General features: G+C 40.1%; 1 protein-coding gene across 1 annotated transcript in view; it reads right to left on the bottom strand.

Moving 5' to 3' along the window:
* The window catches only part of CTNND1 (catenin delta 1), a 62450-nt gene extending 56126 nt beyond the window's left edge, over positions 1-6324 (bottom strand). The window contains exon 1 of the mRNA XM_063289130.1: positions 6302-6324. The gene's annotated coding sequence lies outside the window, so the exon portion shown is untranslated. The remainder of the gene's footprint in view (positions 1-6301) is intronic.
* Between the last annotated feature and the right edge of the window lie 7470 nt (positions 6325-13794).

Below are 13794 nucleotides of genomic sequence, written 5' to 3'. Positions count from 1 at the left end.
AAGAGACCTGGATAGGAACAATATCCAATGGTCAAGAAAACGTCAACCAGCGGCGATAACATTTATCAGATACTATAACATTCACTGTGTGATGTAATGATAGACCACACAAGTTCTCTTCTCCATTTTTCTTATCCAGGAAGCACATTTCAGAATCCAAACAGCCATACCTGCTTAAAAGCCACACCCAAGTACCAACCCAACTTTAAAAAAAAAAGGTTTTACAAAGAGCTACTCAATGCAAGATGAGATGCAATTAAAACTTTACAACTCAGCAGCTTAAGTAAATGGTTTCATAGAATCTTGTCATTCAGCTGGGAGAAGGAAATATTATAATCCAAACAGCTTTTAAAATTCTTTGTTGTTCATGCAGAAAGGAAGGAAGCATGCATTTCCTGGTCAGACAGGAAATGATATTGTGTTTAGAAACTTGCAGGAAAGAGAAGATAAATTTCCTACTGGATGCTAGATTTTGGTTTGCCTGGACAGAGAAAGGATGCAGGATGAAGTCAAGGAATATAATCCATTCTTCTTTTTTTCAGATTGTATCTTTTAACAATTCCACCCTCTGTCCAACTCCCCACAAACCTCGCTCACAGCTTGGGCTTCTATTTTCCAATGTTTCCTCTTGCACACTCCCTTTCACTGAAACTTAAGAATGCTGTCATCCCAGAACACAGGCATACCTCAGTCCCCACCGCCCCCACCCCAAAGAAATCCATTTTATCAGGGCACTATATATACAATCATGCAATCTAGTGCAGAGATGGACTATCTTAGCTCTAGGGTGCAAGCAGTCCCAGAATTCTCCTTCTGTAGCCCTCTGACTATATTTATGGAAAATAGAGTACCCAAATTCCCACTATTTTGAGGTGGGGGGCCAAAGAAAACTGCAGTTTAAGCCCTAAAAGGAATATCTCAGTTAGGCAGTCAAGACACTCTCCCTCCTTCCCCCCCACCTCATCCCCCATGTAGGACCTTCTCCAAGCTGATACTCTCTAGCTACATGCTGGATTCAGACAGCATGGTTCTGGCATGCTTGCTGAAAATTATGGAAAGTATAGTCCCAGTCCATCTGAAGGAAACCAAGTTGAAGAAGGCTAACCCTTGCCTACCACACATTCCCAACTATTATTTATTTATTTCTCAAATTTCGCCGCCACCCATCTCCCCCAAAAGAGAGCATTTGTGGAATACTGACCTCCTCCTTTCCTCCACCAACTCTGGTTGTAAAATAAAATGTGAAGCCTAAAATTGCTGCCTTATAATATGTCATTATGACAAATCAGCCGTCCTCTATTTAAAGAGTTGTAAATTAGTCAGGAAACATTTTCTCACAGACTTATTGCTCAATTGGGAAGAATTCTGACTGAACTGGGATGACATCCCATGTGTCAGGGATGGAGATGACCACTCAAGGAGAATGTAATTAGGCAGTAACTTGTAAAAGAGAAAAAGGGGGCAATCAAATCAGCAGAAAGTATCCAAATCACTCCTTTTCAGTCTCCACTGAGGGAGTGGCTTTAGCGAGACATTTAAGCCAAAAAGAAGCAAGTATTGCAGGCTTCTGCCTCACCAAGACAAAACCAGCCTGCCTGATTTGTAAGCAAGGCTGGGGCAGCAACAGTACATGCAAAAACACGTTCAGAAGTATGTGTGGCCTATTCCAAAAAGAAGGGAAAGGCATGTGTGCTATCACAGAGAGGACTGTGCCGGACGATGAGACAAGTTTGACTTGAGTTATTTTAACCAGAGCAGGGAGCAGAAGTTTGGGGAGCGAAGAGAGAAATCCATGTTCAGCATTCACTGAAGTAATGACACGCCTGGTCACCAGTTTTTGTTCACCAACTTCATTTTCCTCAGACAATTGGAAGGACAGAGGGGGAGAGAGAGAGATCCTGTTCAGTCTATCTCACTGACACTGGCCAATAAAATGTGCTTGTAAAAGAGACATTCACCCCACCCTTGCCATATTAATGTCTTTTTCTTGGCAGAAAACAGTTGATTTTCTCAGAAATGGATGCTGTTGTTTTTTTCTGTCCCCCTTGCCCCAGGCTGCCCCACGTTTTCCCCACCTGAAAGGGAGTTGCTGCTTCAATCCCATGCCTTATTAGCATTTCTGTAAGATGCTAAACGGTTTTAGAGGTTGGTTTACCTCACACGTTACAGTTTTACATGCAGATCAACTTTCAATCAATAAAGGTGGAATAACTTTCAGCCAGTTAATCACAGAGATCTAACCGTCAGCCATTCACACAGGATATTTAATAAAAGAGCAGAAGTATGTTATGTGGATTTTTTTGCTTGAAAAGATTGCAAGAACTGTATTAAACGAACTGTTTGGCAAGCCCCATTTCACATCTGACTTTGTTTGGAGGTTGTGGGTGCTGGCAGTAACTCTAAGATGAAGAGCCACAGAAGGGTGTGTCACAGGACTTGCTCTCACGTAGCCACAAAAGCAGGGGAGGCTGCTGCTGAGAAAGGCCTTTCCAATGGCAAAGAATACTATTGGCAGCACTTCACTCAATTATGACAAAGTCAGTTTGGGCAAGCCAGCTTTCACAACTCTTAACTATACTTTTCCTATATTTACCACCTGCAAAGCATGGAAATGCCCACCAGATGGTTTGCACTAAAACCCCCATAATCCTCACCTAGTGCCTATACAGGTGGTGAACATGGCAGCTGTAGCCCAAAACATCTGGAAAGTGCCAGCTTGCTTAACTCTGTTTGAGAGGTGACAAGAAGGAGAGTTCTCCCTACAATTATTCTGGCCATCTTTGCTCCCAAGATATCCCTGGGTGAATATCCAACAACTAGAGAAATGAAAGCGAAGATACATTGATTAGTACATGCTGGAAATGCTACATTAAATACACTTCCATCCCCATTTCTAAACTTTCCAAAATCCAAGTTAACTGCAAATTAGCTACTGATTAATTTGAAAGATTGTCCTCTTTCTCCAAAGCAGTTCAGGAATTGTGAATTCAGAATTGGGTGAATGCATGCATGTTCTTTTCCATCACTCAGAAGAATCTTAATCTTCTTTATCAGTTCTTTCTGACTTCTCCTGTCTACTTCCTCTTTCTTCAGTTCTTGTGGTTGCATAAAGGCCACAAAATAGGAACCTATACTACTGAGAAAAGCCACCATAGTTTATATTTCTTTATGAAGCCAACCCTAGTCCATGCTTCAGTGACTCAGATGATGGTAAGTAGTAAGTCTACCCCCTCCCTGTCTCCATGCTGTACTCAGAATAGTTCAGAAATCCCTTGATTGACCAATATCTCAGCAGGTCCTGTACTACGTTTCAAGAATGAATGTGTTAAATAAGTCATCAGTAGTAATGTTGTCACTCCTAACAGTGGCAACCCCAATAACCCTAGTGACATTAAGAGACATTCCAGTCCAGATCTTTAGTTTTAGCGGATTCATTTCTAAACAGAAACAATTTAAGCTGCCATTTTGAAAAATGCTACATAGTGTTCCATTTCTTATAATGCCACAACTGTTAACTATGACTATCAGAAAAAACACCTGCAAAAACCCACCCCCTGCTATTTCTACCTCTTTTACCTAACGTAGCTTCTAGAACATGGTCTCCCAACACTTTCAGCCAACTTGTGTTAAATTCACTTTCTCCAGCCTGGCACCCTCCAAAGACATCAACTCTCATTGTTCTCAGATGTACAGCCAATAATTTCAAGTACTGCAACTTGTGTAATTAAGTTAGCTATGACTACATTAAGCCTTACTGATTTCACTTAGTCTATTTTACATATAACTAAGCCTGGATTCAACCCACTGTTTTCAGCTATGTGGAAGCCACTACATCATCTTATAAAATTTTATAATATGACTAGAAGCAGTCTAGTTTACTGAGTTCACATTACAGAATCATAATCTATTCACTTGATTATCTATTGCTCCTGCTACCAATAATGTTGTAATTTATTAAACATATCTGACTTTCCAATTATTAATATCAGCATCTGTCCTGATGCTCTTTTAATTCATGTGGGAAAAGAAGTGATTTTAACCTAGAGAGTCAAAAAACAGAATACTTTGTAACCGAAAATAAAACTAGCCAAAGTTTACAGGGCATGCTTCTAAGCCTGACTCCCAGAATATCCAAATGCACTAAAAAGAGTTGGGTTTACTTCCCAGCTTCACATACAAGAGTGATAAATACACAGAAGACTCTTTAGCTCACTGGCCCTCCAGCCCAAACATACTGGCCACTAAGCACACCACACAGCATTTGGGTGACTGAGTTTTTCTTCTCAATATGCAATTTGGTGCATATAAAAAGAATAAGCAAACTACCGTTCTCCAGTTTTCATCATCTTCGTCAAACTTGGCCCAATATTTTTAAAATATACAGAACAACAGCTTCTCTACCGTTTACTTAACTGCTGCCCTTCAAGAAGCTGTGACTCTCTTTAAAATGGAGGTAAACTGCCCCACCCCAAAGCCTAAGCCAGTAATTCAACATTCGGATAATCTGCTGAACTTTGCTTCCTGAAAAGCTCTCATACATTTTAGGTATTCACATGTCCTTAATTGCTACTTTCCTTAGTGCTGTAGTGTTGAGCTCCCATCACATCGTAACGTTTATCAGAAATACAGCCCAGTTCGGCATGAAAAAAGAGTCACCTTACTAATGATTTCTTGCACATTCCCCGTTTAGATAAAATGAAGCTTTAACTCCTCTCTCAGAATGGTTCCTTTCTGGCACAAAAATACCATCACCAGAAATACAGGAGTTTGTTTAGAATCGGTCTTCTTTGCCATAGGAAAACCTGTACTCAGCTCAAGCATTTCGTTTTCCAGAGTTTGAAATTCTGGACCAAAGGATCAGAGGTTTCTCACCACTGCTCCCTCTCCAGCAAGTGCAATCTAAGTGTCATAATTATATAATAAAAGGAGAGAACAAATAGGTGCTTGACGCTGCTGGAGTGAACCCTAAGCCACTCGCCCCCATATCATTATAATGTTTAGCTACAGGTCTCAAAGGAAGCAGAGGGAAAGTGCCTACGTCCTGGCCAATCTGACGCTTCCTTTGTGTTTGGGGAGAAGAACGTTATTTCCTTTTACCTGCATGTGTTTACACTGGGAGAAAACCAGGATTTTCAGCATTTCAGATAAATTATTATCCTGTTTTGCAACTACTAAACCCACAAGCTACTGTGTTGGTTTAAACCCAAAGGAAGAAAGCTCCTCCCTGTCTTTTGAAGTGCCTTTGTGTTCTGCCTTCTCAGAGAAAAAGCTCTTTCTTAGGGATTTTTTGGTGGCTAAGCAAGGTTTCTAGTGTAATTTCACACAATTATCAAGACCTGGAGAGGAACAGCAAAATGGCAAGAATGCAGTCGCAAGAACAGGCAATAGGGGAATGCTACCTCTTCTCCAATGGCCAAATTTTAACTGTCCCCTTTTCAGTGTGTTATCCCTGTAAGGTACAATGTGCTATAAAAAATGTTTTACACTATTGTTACCATCTTTGTTTAGTAACCAGATTTCCACCAGACCCCAAACCAGCTTTCTTTAGCAGCTTTAAATAGGAAGTCCCACAACAGGAATCACAAGCATATCCAGTGAAAATGATAGCCACACCCTGTGAATCTACATGACAATTAGCAGTCACCAAAACCTGGTCTTTGCCCCAAGGAATTCACATTCTAAAAATGAGACTCAGGGAGAGGGGCAAGACAAAAGTAAGTTTGGAAGGCAAAGGCAGAGAAGGGCTAGGTGGGATGAATAGGAGGAAATGCAGTTAAATTACTTATAACTTCAACAATTCAAGTAGATAAGATTCCTCATGTCTTGGTGCTTCCAACTGTAGAAGACCCACCCCTGCAGAATTCAGGACTAGTAACAGAAAAAGACGCTACAACCCAGCATTGGTTACTTTCCAAAGCATTCGTGCTTTTAAAGAAAATCTTTGTCTAAGTTAACTGAAGTAAAATAGACATTTAAGAACTCCGTTCTGGAGTTTACACATTTGCAAGGTTCACAAATTAAGCAGAAGAACTTCTCCAGAGTTTTTAACAGAAGCGCAACTCTTTAACCACCCCCACCCCGTAGTGTTGCTTTAAGACAACCCGACGCAGATCCAAGTCTTTACAGCCCACAGTTACCTCCTAATGCTTGATGATAGGCCCACTCCCCTCCCACCACCACCCTTTAAAGAGGAATTTATCTTGCTTCCACCCAAAAGGAAAGTTTTGCTGGTCCGATATGGAGTCTACTTTGAAGTAGGAAAGCAACTCGGAAAGCAGGAGAGGCCCCCACCCAAAGGCACCTGGGAGAAGCGAAATGGGATCCACCCCGCGCTGTGCCCTTCGCAGCAGGACGGCGCCGTCGATACAATCTTTTCTCTCTCGCCTCGTTCCTTCGCGCCCTTCTTTTTCAAGCAGTTCTCCGAGGATCCAAGTCGATCCGCTTCCCGAGAACTCCTTCGCGTCCCTCCCCCTCAGCACCCCAAGAAGGAGAGGGGGAGGGGTCACCCGGGAGGGCAGCCAAGAGAGGAGACCCCGAAGTAGGGGATCTTCCGTGCCCAATCAAAAGTCAGGCGAGAAAGGGGCGGCCGGGCAGTCAGATGTAATTATTACAAAATCGCCTTACCTTGGCCTTTTCCCCCCCCCCTCGCGTTTCTCTCCGGGAATCAAACGGTCGCTTTCGCGGCTGCTTCAGGAAGCAAGTTTGCTTCACCCTCTTGAAGGTTTAAAACAAAATCGGGACGAGGGGGAAGGCGGCGACGGAGAAGAAAAAAAAGCACTTTTTCTTTTGGAGAGTGCCACAGTCCCAACTGTTCCGCTATGTCTTTCCTAATCATTCGAGTTGACAACTTTGCATAGTCTACTGGACTAGGCGCCTTTTTGTCCTTCTGCAAATGCAAAGGAGGAGAAGAAAAAAAAAGATAAGCGTGCGGTTTCCTAACAAAGCGCTAAAGAATCTAAGGATAAAATCTCTGTCAACGAGAGCTTTAAAACCTCACGGACAAAAGACGGAGGAAAGCAGAGTAACGATGTCGTGATGCTTTCCTCCTCCTCCTCCCTCCCTCTTTCTCTTTTTTTTTCCTGCGGGATCTTTCGCTGCTCCCCCCACCCACCCCCCTTGCTCAGCTCCAACACCTAAAATGGAAGTTGCACCCAGCCAAAGGCAGAGCAGGCGGGTGGTGACACACTGTGCGTCCTGCCCAGCCCCTCTTTCCCTAAGTGATGTCAGCTCCTGCACAGCTCCAATGGGAGGCAGGCATCAATCAGGGAGCTCAGGCTATCCAATAGGAAACTTCATTGTAGATTTTTTTTTTGAGTAAAAAAAAGGGCAGACAAAAAGAAAATAGAAAAAAAAAACATGACAGGAGAAATGTGCAAAGAACTTTTAAAATCATAAAGAGGAGGCTTCCACTAAAAAGACAGAAGCACGGTCCTTTATTCCAGCACGCCGAAGATTCTTCTCAAAAAGGAAAAATTCCACCGGGAAGAGTCAGGGTCTAACGAGTTTCACTTACTTATTTCTGTTTCCTGTCTTCTCTTCGCCAGATTTTTAGATACTTTTATTATCACTTTTACCGTTCAACCCTTTAATTATTATTCTGCGATCAACCCCGCGAAATTCAGCGAGACTTCTCCCGCACGACGCATCCAGAGGCTTACAGCTGACTTGCGCAATCCTAAAGTTAGTCAGAAACCAGTCCATTGTACGGGTTTCATTGGCTCTATTGTTCCTCTTCCTCTGCGTACAAACGCCCCGTTTCACCCGGAGGAGAGGCGTGTAACAAAAACGTGCGATTTCAGAACTTGATTATATTAGGATTCCCCTAACAAAAAGGCCAGGTTATTTTGCTTGCAGTCAAATTTCGAAGAGGGGATTTGGGAGCATTGTGATCATCAAGTGAAAGATTTCATTTGGCGTGTAATTAAATCGGTAGTGACTTAATTGACTAAAGTGACTAAGGATTTTTTCTTTCTTCCCTGTCTCACACCCTTTTTCAAAATACAGACAATTTGTTTTCTTTCTCTTTGATTAGGCAGTGCTCTTACTCAATATTTAATTTGCATTTTTGATTGTGGATCAGGATTGCTGTGCAGTCCTAATTCAGGTGCATGGAGCTTGATTCTATATTTGAAGAGCTCTATATTTAAGTCTTGTTTCTTTTCTTTTTGCCAGTCTGAGCACTACAACAAAGAGCTCAAACTGACAAAAAAAGAGAAAAAAAGTAGTGGAATGTCACTGCTTAAAAATGGTGCTTACTCCCAAGGAATATCATAGCATTGTATCTCTATTTAGAATTGGTTTATTGAAATGAATAGGACAATTTTCACTAAGAAAAGACATTTTGTAGGACAATAGGAAAAATAAATTGGAAACAAAAATAGCTTCATTCAAGATAGAAACTTAGGCTGCAATCCTAAACTCAATGGGACTGTCTTCTGAGTAAATGTACATTTTGTCTCATACTCTTTTGCATATTGAATGTAAGCACCATGAGCCTTCTGAAGTATAAAAGTAGCAAGGGTCCAAGTTGATCGTTCTCATGTTTTATGAACAAAAATACTCATGCATAAGTGTGTGTGTCCCACATAATATAAAAGAATGGGTGCTTTATAAATGATTAACTAATAAACAGATATTAAGAGGTAAAGTCCTCTACAGTATTCCCTCCCCTCAAAATAAACATTGCAGCTGCTCCACACTTTCAGAGTAATACTTGGGATTAAGGTTAGTAGGGGATCACTCATGTACAATCTGATAAATCAAATTATTTTACAAAATCGAAGAAGTTCTTCCAACTTAATTTTCCATCATTCTTGCTATCAGGTATATTACAGCAAACATTTTAGTGCAAATTCATTATTATTTAATACAACTTTTGTTCCAATTATTACCAGGATGCTTGCCAGGCCACAATTTCCCAAGCAGAATATCAAGATGGCAGATGCAGATAGTAATTCTTGCAATGCAGTAGGAATATATGTGCTGGGATTTCTTAATTTGTCTATGCAATCAGGCCCTATGGAGACCTGCCTTTCGGTAAATGGAGCAGGACTAGCCTAGCAGGGCTGCAAAAATTCTGATGACAGTTCCCCTCCATTTACACCACTTTCCTTAATTATTAATTTAATTAAAAAGCTTACGTTCCCTCTGTGTGATGTAATTACAGGGAGGGATCAGAGAACAGTGGCAAAGCACCTGCAGAATTTTCCTAGCCCCCCCAGGAAGGCAGGAAAAACTGGTCTTTGCAGAATTAACCACTGGTTGCTCAAAAAATGGCTAGAAAACCTCCTTCCTGGACTGGGCCAATGGTTTCTTAGTGTAAAGTCACCTTCTGTACCTGGGTTCACACAGTGCACCAAGCATAAATTTATTTTCTTTCCTTTTGGCTTTGTATGAACCAAGCCTCTGTGGGTGGACCCTTCAAGTTGAGCTTGACTCCTGGTGTTACCGAGTACTGTCACTGAAATTGCATTAGGGCCACATATTATGGAGGTGTGGAGGTAAGGAACAATGCTGAACAATACTATAGAGAAGGGTTTCTCAACCAGGGTTCTGTGGAACCCTAGGGGTCCATGAGAGGTCACTAGGGGTTCCCCAGAAGATCACGATTTATTTTAAAAAATATTTCAAATTCAGGCAACTTTACATTAAAGAGGTAGGTTTCATTCTTTGTTTTTAGTTTAAGAACACTGTAAATGCATATATACAGGCATGAAACCAATCAAATAATTTTGTATCTTCTGGCCTATATTTGAGCCTGAATGTGCAGGGGTTCCGTGAGGCCTGAAAAATATTTCAAGGGTTCCTCCAGGGTCAAAAGGTTGAGAAAGGCTGCTATAGAGGCTTAATCTGTTGTACGAATACAGTCACTAGTTGTTTCATCCCATCCCTGTCTACCCAGAAACATGATATTCATTTAACAAATTAGCCTAAGAAGCCACTTTAGTTAGTAATATCAGCCACTAAAGGTTAAATTGATTCCATTTTATCAGTAGTATGAAATAAGTGCAAACTAAGAAGCTGCAGATTAAAAAGCCATAATGCAATATTTTAATTAAGTAGCTGCCCAGAGCAACTGTAATATTTTTTCAGGGATAATTGCTTGACCAAATTCCCCAGCCAGTGACAATTTGCATATAGACACAACACTATTTGCATAGGAAATATAAGTAATTATGTGGCAATTATTCCTCTTTATGCAAAGGAAACATATTAAAAGGATGTCAAGTGACATACTTGTGATATTTGGCTTCCTTGTCAAAGTAAATCCAGAAGCACAGTTTACCCCATAAAGTTTCTCTAAGTTAATTGTAAGACATGTTCATTTGGTTTTATAATTTTCTGTGCAAATTACAGATTTTATTATGAGTGATTGAAAACCTTATGTATGGTAATTGCACTGGACGGTAGCCATGATGCAGAAGAACCATTCTCCATTTGAACCTCAAGAATAATTGGGTGCACACATCACAGTGTTATAATTTGCTTAACCATTTTATATTAACTAAGCCATGATAATTTAGTTTATTCAATACTGTCTGCTAAACAAAAACTGAACAAACCATAACACAAGGATACTGCATGTGGAGAAAGACCTTCAAGTTATGATCACTGTCAGATTTCAAGCTGCCATCTTTCAAGCATCTTCTCATGGACAAACATAATATAATAATAAACCCAGAATAGTAGCACTAAAAGAAAAAATCAAAGTAGGATTATTATTATTATTACTATTATTATTAGCCATTTATCTGCTACCTGTCAGTTTTCTGCTTTCCCTCCTTTTTATACATTCCTTCTTTTCAAGCTTCAGCTGAGGGATTTCCCCAAGATTCCTATCATAATTGCTTTTCCAAAATAGGCATGCATGTTTCTAGTATCAGTTTCATATATATTCCTACATCATAGTCATTGCAGTCTTGTAAGCCACTTTAAAAGATAAATATCTACAATACTAAATGTTTAAGTTAATATACCAAGGCAAAAGAAGGCCAATGAAGTTTGGTGCCAATTACCCAGTAATCTAATATCTCAGGATGAGAAAATGACAAACTTATTCAAAACATTGTTTGCATTTTTTTCAACTGGTCACATTCATATATAAGGCATGAGACAGAAATCACAATTCTGCAGTGTACAAATAGAAAATGTCACATTGTGTTACAGCCTGAATTCATTCTTAAGCAAAAGTATTCACATATAATAAATGAGCCTATAAATCATAGCTGTTACAACAAAACAGGTGTTGACACCTGCAATATATTAATATATTTTAGCATTCATATATTTTAACGTCTTCAGCAAAGGATTGTTACCTTGTTGTGGTGCTGGAGCTTGAGCACTTCAGTGATGCCATGAGCTAAACCATGAAGGGCCACCCAAGACAGGAAGGTCATGACAGAGAGGTCAGACTAAATGCGATCCCTGGGGAAGGTAATGGCAACCCACCCCAGTATTCTTGCCGTGAAAACTAAATGGATCAGTACAACCAGAGATACTGTATGTCGGTATACCATTGGAAGATGAGACTCCCAGGTCGGAAGATGGTCAAAACGCTACTGGGGAGGAACAGAGGATGAGTTCAACTAGCCCCAGACGTGATGGCGCAGCTAGCTCAAAGCCAAAAGGATGGCTAGCAGCCGACGGTGCTGGTGGTGAATGGCAAATCCGATGTTCTAAGGATCAACACACCATTGGAACCTGGAATGTAAGATCTATGAGCCAGGGCAAATTGGATGTAGTTATTGGTGAGATGTCAAGATTAAAGATAGACATTTTGGATGTCAGTGAACTGAAATGGACTGGAATGGGCCACCTCACATCAAATGACTACCAGATCTACTAAGGGCAAGTTGGATAGATGATATTCTAGAGGTGACGGATTCATCCCTGGGAGAGCTGGGGGTGTTGACGACCGACAGGAAGCTCTGGCGTGGGCTGGTCCATGAAGTCATGAAGAGCCGGAAGCAACTGAACAAATAAACAACAACAAAATATTTTAACATTACTACTGTGTTGGATTTTAACTGCTATCAACAGGCATTTGCCAAATGGGAAAAAAGTAATTACAATTTCTTTTTACTGTTGCAATTCGTTCTCCAATCAGCCCACTTCCTAAGAGAACTCTTTTACTGTACTGTGGGTAAAAAAAAATGGCTTTTATTGTGGGAGAGAGCTCCACTTACATTCCTTGATTAAATAACACATTTATGAAGGTCACAGTCTGGCAAAAAGTGCTTTATGTCAGCCTTCCCCAACCTGGTACTTTGCAAACTTGTGAGTAGTAGCAGCAGCAGCAGCAGCAGCAACAGAAGCAAACCAAACTCCTGGGACAGTCAAGTCCAAAACTAGGGGATGTTAGGGTAGGAAAAGCTGACATAAGTTAACAGATTCCACCTTACCCTCTAGCTGTAGCAGAAGATCACACAAGACATATTCCTGGGTAAGATCTATCTGACCTTGACATCTGTAATAAGTATTACTGTGGAAGAGTCAATACACAGTAAAATCTCCATTGTGTTGAGCTCAACTCCTGATGTGTCATAAATACATCTATGCAGATTTCTTGGCAACATGAAAACAGTTTGTTCTTGTTTTTTTCTGGGTATTTTTTCTAACTTCCTTTCTATTAGCCTCTAGCCCTGGGATTCCCTTGTAGTAGTCTTCCATCCAGGTATTAATCAGACCCAACTCTTGTCTAAGCACAAATGATGTCAGCCAGATGCTGCCACCTTCTAAGAAGCGTGAGTGTGTGTGTGTGTGTGTGTGTTTACCAAGCACACATAAATGCTAGTATTAAGTAGACCATACAGTATAAATAAAGTATGATAGAGGGTTAGGTATACCAAACCTAAAACATTTGATGCTTTTTTCATTTGATGTTTTTTCAATTAAAAGAATTAACTTGCATTCTTTGGAACTTAAAAGTTTTTCAGTGGGTACAAGTTAGAGCTAGATTCTCAATCTATTAGGAAAATAGTATTCTTCCATAATATTAAGACATAAATATTTGCTAACACAAATTTAAACTTACCTTAGACATTTAGAAATGCTGAAAAAAGTAAAAAAAAAAACGTCTGACCCTTTTCTTCTCATGAATCTCCTTGATCAGCCAAGTTTTAAATAAATGGATAATACAATCAGGTCAAGGAATAGAAAGAAAAACAATCTGAGAGGATTAAAGACTATTTCTGCTGAACATACTTTGTAAAGGAATTGGTCACAAGTTCCAACTTGGTTCCACATGAAATAAATGCAATTATTGTTCAAGTCAAGAACATTTACAATGTTTGAAGAATGGTTTCAAGCTCTCTTTAAAATATTTCTAAAGGATGGGAAGATTTAGGATGTTAATGAGTCAGCTTGGAACTCTTAGATGATATAAAATTTCTTTTCAATATAGTATGTTTCAACAAGTTATCAGGAACTGATCATAAACTAATTAATAAATTATACCATACTACATTCCCTTCAAATTGCATTGTATTAATCAAGGTGTTCCTAGGTATATATCACTTTCTGTTGTTATAGTGCCCATTGAGTTTCTTACTTTGACTGAAAGTTTTTGAAGAAACTGGAAACATGCACTCCTGTCTTTAATAATTAATGCTAGTATAGCTTTGTTGTAAAGCCGGCTGGGTGACCCTGGGCCAGTCCCTCCCTCTCAGCCCAACTCCCCTCATACCGTTGCTGTTGTGAGGAAAATAGGAGGAGGGAGTGTCAGGTATCTTCGCCACCGTGAGTTATTTATAAAAAATAATAAAGGAGGGATAGAAAATTAATTAATTAATTAAT

The sequence above is a fragment of the Candoia aspera genome, chromosome 1 (genome assembly GCF_035149785.1).
Source record: "Candoia aspera isolate rCanAsp1 chromosome 1, rCanAsp1.hap2, whole genome shotgun sequence".
NCBI classification, from domain to species: domain Eukaryota; kingdom Metazoa; phylum Chordata; class Lepidosauria; order Squamata; family Boidae; genus Candoia; species Candoia aspera.
The sequence above is the reverse complement of the archived record's forward strand: the minus strand, read 5'-3'. Positions and strand labels throughout refer to the sequence as shown.